The 17,279-nt window shown below is 44.8% G+C and overlaps 1 protein-coding gene across 4 annotated transcripts in view; it reads right to left on the bottom strand.

Annotated features, from left to right (window-relative positions):
* The window catches only part of LOC6585851, a 172,558-nt gene that overhangs the window by 122,714 nt on the left and 32,565 nt on the right, over nt 1-17,279 (bottom strand). The window lies entirely within an intron of this gene.

Here is a 17,279-nt window from a genome sequence, read left to right as displayed (position 1 = left end):
AAGTTTCATGAAGATCGTATGTCCACAAAAAAAATTATTAAACAATTAAGCGCGCGATGCTTACGGGACGGCCGTAAAGCATTGCTTCGCAAGCACTGTGCGCTACCTTAGCCTGGCACAGCTCGTCTTCATATTTGCTCGACTCTGCGGAACTCCATCATCACTGTGGCCGCGAAGGTGCTTGTTAATTCCCAAGCTTCCTCCGATTCCAGCATGGCGTTGACTATGTTGTCCGCTCTGATGGAGCGGCCCACTGCCTCTTCCAGACGACGCCTCTCCTCCAGGAACCGTCCACATACGAAAAGAATGTAGATGGCGTCTTCCACATGCCCTCGCCCGCACCAGGGGCACTCGTCAGATTCCTCGTGGCCAAAGCGCTTCAAATAGCTCCGAAAGCATCCATGGCCCGAGAGGATCTGCGAAAGGTAGAAGTTAACCTCGCCGTGTTTGCGGTTAACCCATGGTTCGAGCTCCGCGATGAGCTTGTGCGTCCACCGCCCTTTAGCTGAGCTATTCCACTTCCTTTGCCATCGTGCAATGCTGTTCGCCCTGATAGCGTTGTGTCGCACAAGCGCGTGCGAATTCCGCTCCACGGCTTCGGTACTCCAGCGGCACCATGCCGGCTATGACAAGCGCCGCATCATCGCTCAGTCTGTAGATCGCGCAAATACCTCGGCTGTAGCTCGGCGTTGCCATCGCTCTTGACCATATTGGCGCAGCATAGAGGATGACAGACCTACTGACGCTCATTAGAAGAAGACGTCGTTGCTGTTTAGGTCCCCGCGTGTTAAGCATAATTCTTGAGAGAGCTCTACAAGAATCAGCTGCCTTTTTATGCACATATTCTAAGTGCTCGCGGAAAGTTAATCTTGTGTCTAACATGTTGCCAAGATACTTAATCGCCCTCTTTGACGCAATGGTGACGCTGCCTATCTTTATTTGGCAGTCTTCACTTTTTTGCGACTGCTTACTAGGACGACTTCCGTCTTGTGCGCCGCTAGCTCGAGCCCAGCTCCTGTCAACCAGCTTCGTATGCGATTGATACTTTCGCTGCACATATCCTCTGTTTCTTTAAGCTCCTTGCCTATGGCGACGACAGCCACATCATCAGCAAAGCCAATGGTGTGCGCACCTGCTGGTACTTCCAAGCGCAGTACGCCGTCGTACATGATATTCCATAGGAGAGGCCCCAGCACTGAGCCTTGGGGTACTCCAGCTGACACTGTATGAGTTTGGGGACCCTCACTCGTGTTGTATACCAGTGTTCTTCCTCTGAAGTAGCTCTTTATTATCTCTTTTAGATATTTAGGGATATTATATTGTGACAGCGCATTCAGTATCATATCCCAACTAGCTGTGTTGAAGGCGTTCTTAACGTCCAGGGTCGCGATGATGCAGTATTGCATCCTCCATCTTGTGCCTTAGATGGCTGAAGTTGCCAGGCCAACAACTTTTTCTAGAGCATCCGTTGTTGACCGGGCCTTCCGGAATCCAAATTGATTTGGTGATAGGCCTCCGGCGCTAGCAATCGCAGTCTCCAGTCTAGAGCAGATCAATTTCTCAAACACCTTTCCTATGGTGTCTAAGAGGCTTTAGCGCACGATTTGGGATCCCGTCCGGCCCTGGAGCTGTGTTGGTTTTCAGAGAGCTATTAAGATTTCCTCGTCTGTAACTAAAACAATTTGAGTGCTCGTTGAGCCCTGATTAGCAGACTCGGACTCCGGGGCATGAGCTTAAACTTTCTGGAAAGAGCGTTTCCACAATCGATTTAAGCTCCAGACGATCCGTCGGCTTCACCTGTTTACATGCGTATAGTCTTTTAACTACTATCTTATATGCCCTGCCCCAAGGGTCATATTCGGCTGAGTCGCACAACTCTAGAAAGCATTCTCTTTTGCTTGCCCGAATGGCCTTCTTCAACTGTCGTCTGGCTGCCTGGTAAGCTAATTGTTTTTCGAAAAACGTAGACCTACCCCGAGCCCGTTGATAGCTTCTTCTCGCCTGGATGCATTTGCGTCGAATGTCACCTATTTGTGCATTCCACCAATACGTAGGCTCTTGTTGTCGCGTGAACTGCTTGCGGCGTAACATTTGGAATGCTCTGGCCTCAGAGTTACCAATTGTGCCCAGAGACTGAATGGCCTCTGAAAAAGCCGCGGGATCAAAAGTGTCCAGCCGATACGATTCCCTCCACAAGGTTGACGCCCTGGTAAGTGGCTCACCTATTGTGAACAGAAGTGCCGTATGATCGCTGCCCGTATAGCTATCGCAGTGGCTCCATGTTGCTTCCTGGACGAGGGATGAAGTGACAAAAGTAATGTCAATTACAGATCCGTATCCAGCGACTGAAGGTGAACTCGTAACCAGTGTTGAGCAGTGCAACATCTAGTGTCGCGAAAATCTCCAGTAAGATACGGCCTCTGGCATTTGTTGTGTGGCTACCCCATTCTAACGCCCATGAGTTAAAATCTCCTGCTATAATGGCCTTCCGACCCCTAGCATCCTCGGCAAGCTCGTCGAATGCCGTTGTGAAAACATTGAGCTGCATGCTGGGGGCCAGGTAGCAGCTGTAGAGCCATATGCTACCGTATTGGCCACGTACGAACCCATTGAATGACTTAACATTCGAAAGAACATTCGTTATGTTGCCACATACCCACAACACCGCTTTGCCATTAGCATCTGTTGCCCATGTCCTAGGGCAGCTGGTTCTACAGTGGTGAGGCTCACTGAGAAATGCTACGTCTATACATTTTTCCCTTATGTTCTGCTCTAGAAGATCTTGGGCAGCAACACAATGATTTAAGTTAAACTGAAGGAACCTTAACATTTCATTTTACGAGCGTAAAAAAGTTATTAAACAATTAAGTTCTGATAGTAAGCGCACACTGCAACCAACGCTTGTTTAGGCGTGAGTGTATGTCTATGTGTGTGTCTCGACTAGAGATCGTACTTGTACATCCTACCTCGCGGTAGGATGGGCACTTGAAGCAGCCTGCTGAGTGGTCCGTCTGCTTTTCACCTTTCCGGATGCAGAGGCTACATTTTGGTGGCTTAGTGCATGCTTTTGCACTGTGACCCATCTCTCCACACCTGAAACAAGTGCCCTTTAGGTCACAGTCGCTGCCGCAGTTTGCTGCCATATGGCCGTAATCAATTGAAACAGCGTTTAGGCTGATCCACGACGTGGATACGGCATACAAACCATCCAATTCTGATTTTGGACAGCTCGAGCAGAGTTTTGGCTTTTCCAATTGTAAGAGCAACTGTAGCTGTCTTCCTAATGCCTTGAACGTCGCCGCTCAGATGTTTTAAATTTGGGTCGGTCTTGACTACACGAAGCATGTCCGCATAGCTGCAACCACCCACGCCTGAAATCGCGATTGCGTCGCTTCTGGGTCGTTTTTGCATGGGCTTGCGTCCTTTAACGTCCAGCTGTTCGGGTTTGTCTGTCGACTTTCTTTTAGTGAGTTGGGTGAGTTGGCACTCAGCCACTGGGGACTGATTAAAGGTCGACGGCTGCGGCAGCGCCCTCTGTTGTTGCTGCGGTGATCGCTGCAACGAGGAACGACGCGCGAAAGCTTGCGACTTCCAACTACAACGACGTGAAACCTGTAGTGGGCAATGGCTACTAATATAATTTGAGTTTACAGACCGCAGTATCTTAAACTCAGCTTAACTACAGCAAGAGCCCGAAAGTATGCATTACTTTTAGTAACTGCATCTTCACTCCAGATGTTAGGTTGCTGTCTTTGCTAAGACTTAGCAACTCACCAAAGTTAGTGAGCAGCTGATTGTCTGCTGCAATTTCCAGCACTACTAACAGCTGTTAGAGTGAATGCACCTGATTTTTATTAATTGCGCAAGTGTGACGCCTAGTGACAAAACTTTTCCCGCTTGAAAAAGAAAAGAAAAGAGAAAAGCCCTGACGCCCAAACAATGACACTATTGCCCCCCTCTCTTGCACCACTGGATTCTACCACTAAGATACTCCACGAACCGCCGCGCAGTAAGTCTCTGGTAGCTTTCGAGGTCGCTGGGTACGTTGCGCCCACAGCATACACGTTTTCTTTAGATATTTCCACTTTCGCAAGGAAACAAGCTATAGTCAACTATGGATCACAATTACATCGACCGCACTCCACGAAAACGCAACTCGATGCTTGTGTGTGTGTATGCGTGTGTGTCCGTGTGTGTGTCTTGTGTAAGCAGAAAGGCGCGAAAAATGTTTGAAACAGCTATTGCTCGAATGGTTCAGGGGATCTCGTAGTCGGGCAGTCTCGACTAAAGCTTTGTTTTATCAATTTTTATAGAATCGTAATATTAGCTCACATGCAAAATTTAAGCGTTCTAGCTTTACAACTTTAGGAGATACAGAGTTGTCTGATTTGCCACGCCCCTACTGGGCTTCGACACTTCGTTTTTGGTCAGTTCTTAGAACGAGATAACGGTACCCTAACTGCAAAGTTTGAAGGCTTACCCTCAAAAAATGTGACAAATACAAGGTATTTTTCGATATGCTACGCCTCTAAAGCGTAAAAATTATTTTTGGGTCATCAATAGAGGAGTTTACTGGTATCTTAAATATCTAAATTTGAGGAGATAAAAACTTTTGCGGTTTGCCACGCCCCCGTGGGCAGACATATATCCGATAAAGCTTTTTGATCTTGGGTGATCAGTCCGAGTACATATACAAAATGTTAGGTCTCTGGGATCAATAGTGTCCAAAATATAGCCGAATTTAAAAAATCACTATATCTTCAGATCCGATTTGACACGCCCCTAACCTTAATCATAATTTTAATCATCACATTAATCATAGCATTAGCTGACGTGCAAAATTTCAGCGCTCTAGCTGTAAAACTTTTGGAGATACAGTTTTAACCGATTTGCCACGCCCCCAATGGGCGTAGATATATCCGCCACTGTTTGTGATCTTGGATGGTCAATGCGGATCTATGTTCCGAATTTCAGCTGTATAGCTCTTCAACAAACATGATTTCTGGCATATCGAAAAATGCAAGCGTAGATACATAATATTTTCACCCATCTTTGTAACTTTAGGAGATACAGCTTTATCCAATTTGCCACGCCCTCAATGGGCGGAGATATATCCGCCATAGCTCGTGATCTTGGGTAGTCGACGCGGACCTACATACGAAATTTTAGCTTTCTAGCTCTTTAACTAATATGATTTCCAAATTTCAGCTGTCTAGCTTTTCAACAAACATGATTTCTGGCATATCGAAAAATGCAGGCGTAGATAATTAATATTTTCACCTATCCTTGTAACTTTAGGAGATACAGTTTTATCCAATTTGCCACGCCCCCCAATGGGCGGAGATATATCCGCCACAGCTCGTGATCTTGGGTAGTCGACGCGGACCTACATACGAAATTTCAGTTTTCTAGCTCTTTAACTATTATGATTTCTGGTATATCGGAAAATGCATTTCCCGATTTGCCACGCCCCTAGTGGGCGGATCGGGAAAATTTTAACACTTTATAAATCGGAGATATACACGAGTATGTGTTCCTAATTTCAAGTCTCTAGCTCCAATAGCGCCGAAATAGATTGCGTTCATACGAAACAGACGGACGGACAGCAAGACGGACATTGCACAAAACCAATATACTCATTTCAGTTTCGTGAATGAATTAACATAAGTTGCACCGCTCGGGATTCGAACCAGCTACTCACTACGCCACCTCACTTTCGGAAGCCGTTTTGGCAAAACTGAAATAGATTCACTGCTGCAGCGCCATCTAGCAAAACTAAACCAAACTAACTGCTGATTCTAAGAATCCTAGAGTAACCAAACTATTAAAAACGCACATTTAGTATGGTTAAAATTTCAATTTCGGTGTATTTAAAAATATGAATTAAATAGAAAACTCATTTATCAAAATATAAAAATATTTTGAAACAATTAAAAAAAAAATAACATCAGTTGCACCGATCGGGATTCGAACCGCGACTTTTCGATCGAGCGTCATGCCGCTACTCACTACGCCACCTCACTTTTGGAAGCTGCGCTGGTAAAACTCAAATAGATTCACTGCTGCAGCGCCATCCACCAAAACTAAACCAAACTAACAGCTGATGTGATTCAAAAAATGGTCTAGAAGAAGTTTGAATGTATGTGTGCACGAAACTGTTGTAGCTGCTGCTCGTGCGTTTGTTAATTGGCCATATATTTTATTATTTTTTGACTTAACGGAATTTAATGATACTTTCAGCATATGATATACATATTTTAATGAATATTTGAGAAATTAAAAAAAATTAAAAATCATTCACAATTAGCTATAGTGGCATCTGACTTGAACTTGAATGTTTTTATTCGATAAAAACATAACGGGATGATTTATCGAATTTTAAAAGCAAACTCGACATCAGCGCTGTATATACGGTCATTTAAAAATAAAATGCAAGTTTCTAGCTCTTACATCTTCGGAAATCGACGCGTTCAAACATACGGACAGACGGACAGACAGAAAGACGGACAGGGCCAAATCAACTCAACTCGTCACCCTGATCAAGAATATATATACTTTGTGGGGTCTGCCACGCCTCCTTCTGCCTGTTACATACATTTCAACAAAACCATTATACAGTCGACTCTTGTTATTTAAAACCTGCGTTATTTTGAAGCACTTATTAATTCAAAGTTATCACGAGTCCCCTACAAAATCTCTTTATATTTCGAATTAAGTCCATACATTTTTATTCACACAGTAACTCGAACTAATAAATCATTGCTAAGACGCGGTAATTCGTACTCATATGGTTAAACACTCGACAATTCGAATTTGTGAAGTTTCTTGGTGTGTTAGTAAGAGCTTTGAATTTGAATTTTGGGACTCCCCTGAAACTAACTATACTGTGCGTGGTTGTGTGTTACGCATAAAACACATTTTGATACTCGCTTCCGCACGAATCGCTTCGTTAGTATACATATTAAAATTTTTTATTAAATGAGTCCTAAAAAGTATAAAAATTTACGATTGCTGAAAAGAAGAAACTAATTGGAAAAGTAGGAGGTGAGAAGAAAAGCGAAGTTGCAAAAGACTATGTTCAAGTGGATATTTCAGGATCCCTAACCGATGGTGAAATTTTATCTGCGACAGATACGAATGAAAAGAGCATCGATGAAGATGAATGCGATACATCAGACCTTTGGCAGCGGTGTCAGTTAAGAGCATATGTATATTACGTTAAATAAATACCCTTGATAATTCGAAGTTTTATTTATTATTCTCATTCACGAAAGTGAATCAGTATATTGGTTTTGTGCAATGTCCGTCTTGCTGTCCGTCCGTCTGTCCGTCTGTCCGTCAGTCCGTCTGTCCGTATGAACGCAATCTATTTCGGCGCTATTGAAGCTAGAGACTTGAAATTTGGAACACATACTCGTGTATATCTCCGATTTATAAAGTGTTAAAATTTTCCCGATCCGCCCACTAGGGGCGTGGCAAATCGGAAAATGCATTTTCCGATATACCAGAAATCATGTTAGTTAAAAAGCTAGAATGCTAAAATTTGGAATATAGATCCGCATCGACCACCCAAGATCACGAACTATGGCGGATATATCTCCGCCCATTGGGGGCGTGGCAAATCGGATAAAACTGTATCTTCAAGAGTTTTACAGCTAGAGCGCTGAAATTTTGCACGTCAGCTAATGATATGATTCTATAAAGTCTGAAGATAAAATGATAAGCCTACGCCCATTAGGGGCGTGGCAAATCGGACCTGAAGATATGGTGAATTGTTACATTCTGGTATATTTTGGACACTATTGATGCTAGAGACCTCAAACTTTGTATATATACTCGGGCTGATCACCCAAGACCAAAAAGCTTTGTCGGATATATGTACGCCCACAGGGGGCGTGGCAAACCGCAAAAGTTTATATCTCCTAAAGTATAATAGATTAAATTTGGATAGTTGAGTTACTGGTAGCCTTCTCTATCGATGCCTCAAAAAATAATTTTTACGTCTTTTTAGGGGCGTGGCATATCAAAAAATACCCTGTAATTTTCACATTTTTTGAGCGTAAGAATTCAAAATTTGCATTTAGGTTACCGGTTGCTTGTTCTAAGAACTGGCCAAAAATGAGAAGCTTACGCCCAGTAGGTGCGTGGCAAATCGGAAAAACCTGTATATTCTACAGTATTATAGCGAAACTTAACTACTTAATTGTTGATGGGATGTGAATGAGTATTCCGCAGTCGGTAACGCCCGACTGCAACGTTCTTACTTGTTTTCTCTTAAAATTTCGAACCATTTAATATTTCAAACATTCGATAATTCGAAAAATTTTAAGTCTCTTGAATTTCGAAATACCGAGAGTCGACTGTACCTTGATTTCCCATTGAAAATGGGTTCAGGGTATAAAAATACTTTATTGCAATTCGAGGTTGAATTATAACTAACTCAAGAGCAATTATACAAGTACTATTTATATGAAAGCTGCCGCTGCTGCTATTGGCGTCGCTGCCGCCGTGGTCAGTTGCTGATAGGTGTCTTATGATGGCTCCCACGGTGGTGCTGCTCGTTGGGCTGACTCTACGCTCGTGGCGGAAATGAACACAGAATGTGTTTTGGCCAAGTGCATGATATTATTATTGCTGACGATAGACTCCCACGGTTGCGATTGCGTTGCTGTTGTACTTTGCTGACAAAGCGCACGTGTCAAAAGTGCATGCACTGGAGCCGTGATATAATTGGGCCGGTACATTGCCCTCTTGTAGGGTCTGTCGTTAACTTATATATACGCCCATTGGGAGCGCGGAAAATCAGACTCTGTATCTCCTAAAGTTGTAAAGCTAGAACGCTTAAATTTTGCATGTGAGCTAATATTACGATTCTATAAAAATTGATAAAAAAAAAATGAGAAAGCTCTGCTCGACTATGAATTCCCCTGAACACTTCGAAGAATTGATATTTCACAATAACTCTTCACGTCTTTCAGCTTACACAAGAAACACAAACACACACAGAAAAACATAGGGACGCAAGCAACAGCACACATTAGCTGCAGTGTGGGCTTACTATGGAAATTTAATTGCTTAATATCTTTACTTGTAGATGGACTATGCTCATAAAACATTCAGATTGTGATTATGATATTTAAGTGCGTGTATGTGCCAAAGCACAAGTATATAGTCTATATATGAGTCTACATTTAAAATCAGCAGACTCTACCTCTAAAGAGGTAGGAGATATAATTAAATAACTAGTTTTCGGTTTTTAATCGATAACAAAACATTGGGAGTAGTTATCGATTTTAGGGGAAAAAATCTAGATGTGTATACACGGACCCAGGAAACCAAATTACAGTCTCTAGCTCTTATGTCTTCTGAGATCGACGCGTTCATACATACGGACGGACGGATGGACGGACACACAGACAGACGGACAGGGCTAAATCGACTCAGCTCGTCGCCCTGATCAATAATATATATACTTTATGGGGTCTGCCACGCCTCCTTCTTCCTGTTAAACACATTTTAACAAAACCATTATACCCTGATTTCCCAGGGTGTAAAAAGAAATTCAATCTGATAGGCAAACCCACGATCATTGAAATAAAATCATCTACTTAACTATAAACGCGATTCTGCAATTTGAACCCAAAATCGTTCACACAATTCGAAGTTGAGGTTTTTTTTTTTTTTTTTTTTTTGTATATTCGTTTATTGACAATCTTAATACAAGTTGCAAGTTGTGTGTTGGCTAGGATAGCGCGCGGTGCTTGCGGGACGGCCGTAAAGCATTGCTTCGCAAGCACTATGCGCTACCTTAGCCTGGGACAGCTCGTCTTCTCAGTCGCTCGACTCTGCGGAGCTCCATCATCACCGTGGCCGCGAAGGTGCTTGTTAGTTCCCAAGCTTCCTCCGATTCCAGCATGGCGTTGACAATGTTGTCCGCTCTGATAGAGCGGCCCACTGCCTCTTCCAGACGACGCCTCTCCTCCAGGAACCGTCCACATTCGAAAAGAATGTGGTTGACGTCTTCCACATGACCTCGCCCGCACCAGGGGCACTCGTCAGATTCCTCGTGGCCAAAGCGCTTCAAATAGCTCCGAAAGCATCCATGTCCCGAGAGGATCTGCGTAAGGTAGAAGTTTACCTCGCCGTGTTTGCGGTTGACCCATGGTTCAAGCTCCGGGATGAGCTTGTGCGTCCACCGCCCTTTAGCTGAGCTATTCCACTTTCTTTGCCATCGTGCAATGCTGTTCGCCCTGATAGCGTTAAGACGCGCAGGCGCGTGCGAATTCCGCTCCACGGCTTCGGCGACCAAGTACTCCAGTGGTACCATACCAGCTATGACGAGCGCCGCGTCATCGGAGATAGTCCTGAAAGCGCAGCAGACTCTGATTGCGCTCAGTCTGTAGATCGCGCAAATGCCCCGGCTGTAGCTCGGCGATGCCATCGCTCTTGCCCATATTGCTGCGCCAATGGGGATGACGGACCTAGTGACGCTCATTAGAAGGAGACGTCGTTGCTGTTTAGGTCCCCGCGTGTTAAGCATAATTCTCGAGAGAGCTCTACAAGAATCAGCTGCCTTTTTATGCACATATTCTAAGTGCTCGCGGAAAGTTAATCTTGTGTCTATCATGACGCCAAGATACTTAATCGCCCTCTTTGACGCAATGGTGACGCTGCCTATCTTTATTTGGCAGTTTCCACTCTTTTGCGACTGCTGACTAGGACAACTTCAGTTTTGTGTGCCGCTAGCTCGAGCCCAGCTCCTGTCAACCAGCTTCGTATGCGATTGATACTTTCGCTGCACATATCCTCTGTATCTTTGAGCTCCTTTCCTATGGCTACGACAGCTACATCATCAGCAAAGCCAATGGTGTGCGCACCTGCTGGTAGTTCCAAACGTAGTACGCCGTCGTACATGATATTCCATAGGAGAGGCCCCAGCACTGAGCTTTGGGGTACTCCAGCTGACACTGTATGAGTTTGGGGACCCTCACTCGTGTTGTATACCAGTGTTCTTCCTCTGAAGTAGCTCTTTATTGTTTCTTTAAGATATTTAGGGATATTATATTGTGACAGCGCATTCAGTATCATATCCCAACTAGCTGTATCGAAGGCATTCTTTACGTCCAGGGTCGCAAAAATGCAGTATTGCTTCGTTCCATGCTTCCATCTTGTGCCATGGATGGCGGAAGTGGCCAGACCAACAACTTTGTTTAGCGCATCCGTTGTTGACCGGGCCTTCCGGAATCCAAATTGATTTGATGACAGGCCTCCGGCGCTAGTAATCGCAGTCTCCAGTCCAGAGCAGATCAATTTCTCAAACACCTTTCCCATGGTGTCTAAGAGACAGATCGGTCTGTATGAAGATGGCTCATCTGGCGGTTTGCCGGCCTTGGGTAGCAACACCAGGTTCTGGGCTTTCCATTTTGCCGGGAACGTCTCTTGAATTAGACATTCGTTGAATAATTCAGCGAACGTACTAGGGTGCAAGGCGAGGGCTAGCTTTAGCGCACGATTTGGGATCCCGTCCGGCCCTGGAGCAGTGTTGGTTTTAAGACCCCGGAAAGTTACTATGATTTCTTCCTCTGTGACTATGATTTCTTCCTCTGTGCTCGTTGAGCCCTGATCAGCAGATTAGGATCTTGGGGCGTGAATGGAGCTTAAACTTTCTGGAAAGAGCGTTTCGACAATCGATTTAAGCTCCAGACGATCCGTAGGCTGCACCTGTCTACCTGCGTATAGTCTTTTAACTACTATCTTATATGCCCTGCCCCAAGGGTCATATTCGGCTGAGTCGCACAACTCTAAAAAGCATTCTCTTTTGCTTGCCCGAATGGCCCTCTTCAGCTGTCTTCTAGCTGCCTGGTAAGCCAATTGTTTCTCAAAAAACATAGACCTACCGCGAGCCCGTTGGTAGCTTCTTCTCGCCTGGATGCATTTGCGACGAATGTCACCTATTTGTGCATTCCACCAATACGTAGGCTCTTGTTGTCGCGTGAACTGCTTCACCTATTGTGAATAGAAGTGCCGTATGATCGCTGCCCGTATAGCTATCGCAATGGCTCCATGTTGCTCCCCGAAAGAGGGATGAAGTGACAAAAGTAATGTCGATAATAGATCCGTATCCCGCCCGACTGAAGGTGTACTCGTGGCCAGTGTTGAGCAGTGCAACATCTAGTGTCGCGAAGATCTCCAGTAGGATACGACCTATGGCATTTGTTGTGGGGCTACCCCATTCTAGCGCCCAGGAGTTAAAATCTCCAGCTATAATGGCCTTCCGACCCCTAGCATCCTCGGCAAACTCGTCGAGCACCGTCGTGAATTCAGTGAGCTGCATGCTGGGGGCCAGATAGCAACTGTAAAGCCATAAGCTACCATATCGGCCGCGTACGAACCCATTGAATGACTTAACATTCGAAAGTACGTTCGTTGAGTTACCGCATACCCACAACGCAGCTTTGCCATTAACGTCTGTTGACCATGTCCTAGGGCAGCTGGTTATACAGTGGTGGGGCTCACTGAGAAAAGCTACGTCTATACATTTTCCCCTAATGGTCTGCTCTAGAAGATCTTGGGCAGCAATACAATGATTTAAGTTAAGCTGCAAGAACCTTAACATTTCATTTTACGAGCAGCTTCACTGTAGGATGGGCACTTGAAGCTGCCTGCTGAATGGTCCGTCTGCTTTTCACCTTTCCGGATGCAGAGGCTACATTTTGGTGGCTTGGTGCATGCTTTTGCACTGTGACCCATCTCTCCACACCTGAAACAGGCGCCTTTTAGGTCACAGTCGCTGCGACAGTTTGCTGCCATATGACCGTAATCGAGGCACTTGAAACAGCGTTTAGGCTGTTCTACAGCTCGGATACGGCATACTACCCATCCTATTCTAATTTTGGACAGCTCGAGCAGAGTTTTAGCTTTCCCATTTGGAAGAGCAACCGTAGCTCTTTGCTGTCCACCAAAAGCTGGTCGAAGCGATTTGATAGCCTCAATGGGGAGTGAGCTATCCTTCAACTCCACCCAAATTGCCTCCAAGATCTCCTCTTTGCTTGCTAAGTCATCTAGGTCGCGAATCTCAATTTGAGCCGATTCGGTAAGTGTTTTAACTAGCGCTCGGTCACCCAAGGCTTTGCCTACAGCTTCGTGCAGAGCCGCAACAAAAGGTCCCCCTTAGCTGTCTTCCTAATACCTTGGACGTCGCTGCTCAGATGCTTTAATTTTGGGTCGCTCTTGACTACGCGAAGCATGTCCGCATAGCTGCAACCACCTACACCTGAAACCGCGATGGCTTCACTTCTGGAACGTTTTTGCAGCGGCTTGCGTCCCTTAACAACCTTCCAGCTGTTCGAACACGCCTGTCGACCTGCCTGGTTGGTTTTATCGGCTGCAGCCCGTAGAGCCATTGGCTCTATTGGATTTGCTGCGCTTTTATTGTGCCTCGGCTTTTTCGAGGGAGTTTTCCTCTGCTCAGTGGCAACTTCCCTCGACCGCTTGGGCGTATTACTACCTGCTGTAGCACTAACGCTCGCTGTTTTAACCTTCTCAGCTACTTTCTTGACCAGCGTGGTCCGCACCTCGCAGTCTTTGACCGGTCGGTTGCAGAACGCTTCGGCCGTCTTGTGGAGACTGACCAGCCTAGCCAGCTCTTCTCTCATTAGGGCATTAATATGCCGCTGACCCCCAAATAAGGCAGTCAAGCCGTCTATCGTAACTCCTATTTGGGCTAACGCTTCTTTTAAAGACTTGGATGCCTGGCACTCAGCCACTGGAGACTGATTACAAGTCATGGCTGCGTCAACGCCCTCTGTTGTTGCTGCGGTGATCGCTGCAACGAGGAACGGCGCGCGAAAGCTTGCAGCTCCTCCTCCATCATGGCCTCCATATTGCTCCGACTACCACGGCGTGAAGCCTGTAGTGGGCACTGCCTACTACTATAATTTGAGTTTAGAGACCGCAGTAACTTAAACTCAACTTAACTACAGAGAGAGCCCGAAAGTATGCACTACTTTTAATACCTGCTACCTCACACCAGCAGCTAGGTTGCTGTCTTTGCTGAGACTTAGCAACTCACCAAAGTTAGTGAGCAGCTGATTGTCCGCTGCAATTTCCAGCACTACTAACAGCTGTTAGAGTGAATGCACCTGATTTTTTATTATTATGTGACGCCTAATGTGACAAATCTTTTCGCGCTTAAAAAAAGAAAGGGAAAGAGGAAAGCCCTGACGCAAAAAACAATGACGCTATTGCTCCCCTCCCTTGCACCACCGGTTTGTATCACTGGGGTACTCCGCGAGACCGCCGCGAAGTAAGTCTTTGATAATTTTTGCCGTCGCTGGGTGTGTCGCGCCCACAGCAACCACGTTGTCTACAGTTCTTTCCACTTTCACAGGGAAAAACACAGATCAAGCTATTGTCCACGATGGATCACGATGACGTCGACCGTACTCCACGAAAACGCAACTCGAACTCATTCGAAGTTGAGGTAGGCACACGCCAATGTTAACGTCCCATGCCTACACACATGCACATACACATACGCGCATGTAAAGGCACAAATCGTATACACATTTCGAAGTTGAGGTAAGCTTATGCCAATGTTCACGTCCCATGCCTACACACATGCACTTACACATACGCATACAAATGCTTCTACAGGTGATATCCCATAATTTGTTAGCATCGCGTCCCCTGCGTACACACAGCAAATGAACCCCTTTCCAAGCACCACATATCAAAAATATATATCCGTGAAATTTGACTTTGATATGATGTGCCTATATTTATAAAAAAAAAAAACGTTTGATGATATTAAAATTTCGAAATTATAAACGAAAGCCAAAGCCCAAACGAATATGACGATCAAAACACAAATAATGAAAGCACACAGACAACCTAAACTTAACCTAAATGTATGACGGCACAAAAAACGCATGGTAGAACAAGTAAGAAGACTCTAGTCGAGAGTGCTCGACTAGGAGATACCCTGAACCCTCCAATCTGATATTCTAAACACCGTGCACTTCTTTTTGGCATACATACATACACACGCACGTATTAGAACGCGCTCTGCTAACTGTGCAATAAGCAGCGACTGCGCTGCAGTGTGGGCAGCATTATAAGAATTTATTTGTCGAATAATATAATTTCTGGACGTACAATCTTAATGAAACTTTCAGAACATAATTATAATGTTCAAATGTATGTACACTTCAAAGCACAAGTCTCTACTATTTGAAATACGCTTTCTACAAAGGTGATGGTGAGGGGGTGGAAATAGGAGTGGGAGGTAAATTTGAACAAAAATTGAATAATCGTATAAAATACATATAAGTCTACATTTAAAAGTTGCAAGCTCTAGCTCTAAAGGTGTAGGAGATATAATTAAATAACTAGCTTTCGATAAGGTTTTTAATCGATAATAAAATATCGAGAGTATTTATCGATATTTAGAGAAAAACTTGATATGCGCGTGATATACACGGACCTAGGAAAACAAGTCTCTAGCTCTTATATCTTCTGAAATCGACGCGTTCATACATACGGACGGATGGATGGACGGACAGACAGACGGATAGGGCCAAATCGACTTAGCTCGTCGCCCTGATCAAGAATATATATAGTTTGTGGGGTCTGCTCTAAAGGTGTAGGAGATATAATTAAATAACTAGCTTTCGATACGGTTTTTAATCGATAATAAAATATCGAGAGTAGTTATCGATATAAAAAAAACAACTTGATATGCGCGTGATATACACGGACCTAGGAAAAAAAAATTTCAAGTCTCTAGCTCTTATATCTTCTGAAATCGACGCGTTCATACATACGGACGTACGGACGGACGGACGGACGGACGGACAGACAGACGGACAGGGCCAAATCGACTTAGCTCGTCGCCCCGATCAAGAATATATATACTTTGTGGGGTCTGCCACGCCTCCTTCTGCCTGTTACATACTTTTAACAAAACCATTACACCCTGATTTCCCATTATCAATGGGTTCAGGGTATAAAAACGAAAAACAGAAAGGGAGGCAAAAGGTGGCATCTGAAATTAAGAATACAAACTTAGAAGACATTAGCAAACATAAAACAAAAAAGTTCATTTGAGGGCGCGACGGGGATCACAACTTTTCCTCCAACTGAAATCAGAGCATAGAGAAAACTACAACATTAAACAGGCCATTGCAAACACCGTTGTGATGAATCACATTTTTCCCCAACCCCGACCCCGAGAAAAGTGTTCCCTTCATCCTCTTTCCACCCCGATCTCAATAAAATAGCAAAGATTAAGAAAATATGTTTATTTGGAGCAAGGAGTTTACATAGTAACGGCCGCAGAGAAAAAAAAAAAACGACAAAACGGACGCGGACAGAATACGATTTTGGAAATCTAACGGCATCTCTCTCGCCGTCGCTGTCGCATTGACAATTAAGAGCGAAAGCGTCGCCTAAACCAATGCAACGCTCTCTCTAAGCGCATAGATGCGGCGACGCCGCCGCCGACAGAAGCGAAGGCGTTGAATAGCAAAGAACAAAGAGCGCCGAGCGAGATCAAGAGCAAAAAGCTCGGCTGGAACATAACGACTACCAATGCAATGCTCTCTCTCAGCGCATAGATGCAGCGACGCCGCCGCCGACAGAAGCGAAGGCTTTGAATAAGCAAAGAACAAAGAGCGCCGAGCGAGATCAAGAGTAAAAAGCGCGGCTGCAACATAACGACTACCAATGCAATGCTCTCTCTCAGCGCATAGATGCAGCGACGCCGCCGCCGGCAGAAGCGAAAGCTCTAGGCAGCAAGGCTTAGCGCTAATTGCCGAAAATTAATGCGATCACTTATCTTTTGACCCTTGGAGCTGACGGACGTATACGGACAAGAAAAAAACTAGAACATGGACAGTGACGCGGACAGGGCTCGCCGGTAAGCCGACGGGAATTACATTCTCGTGTGATATTTTTTTTATGTGTGCGCTGTTCTTTTCTTGTTGAATAATTTTACAAAGTTCCCTATAGTGGGGGACAATGGTGAGCTAGCGAAATTAGAGTTAAGTTTTTTTTGTTTAATGAAGAAAAAAAAAAAAAAAATTTAGTAAATCGCGAAACCGAAAACAATAGCCAAATTCGTGTATGGATTGAAGTGATTAATTAGTGGACTTTTGTGAAAACGAGTCGTCGCGTTTGGGAGGCCGTGGCCGACGGCGTTTGCAAGAAGGACTTTGAGCGTTATATGCCAAAGACTGGAATGCGAGCCGCCGGCTCACTGCCTTCCCTGACTCGGTGAC

Source organism: Drosophila mojavensis, unplaced genomic scaffold (genome assembly GCF_018153725.1).
Source record: "Drosophila mojavensis isolate 15081-1352.22 unplaced genomic scaffold, ASM1815372v1 contig_72, whole genome shotgun sequence".
NCBI lineage: Eukaryota > Metazoa > Arthropoda > Insecta > Diptera > Drosophilidae > Drosophila > Drosophila mojavensis.
The sequence above is the reverse complement of the archived record's forward strand: the minus strand, read 5'-3'. Positions and strand labels throughout refer to the sequence as shown.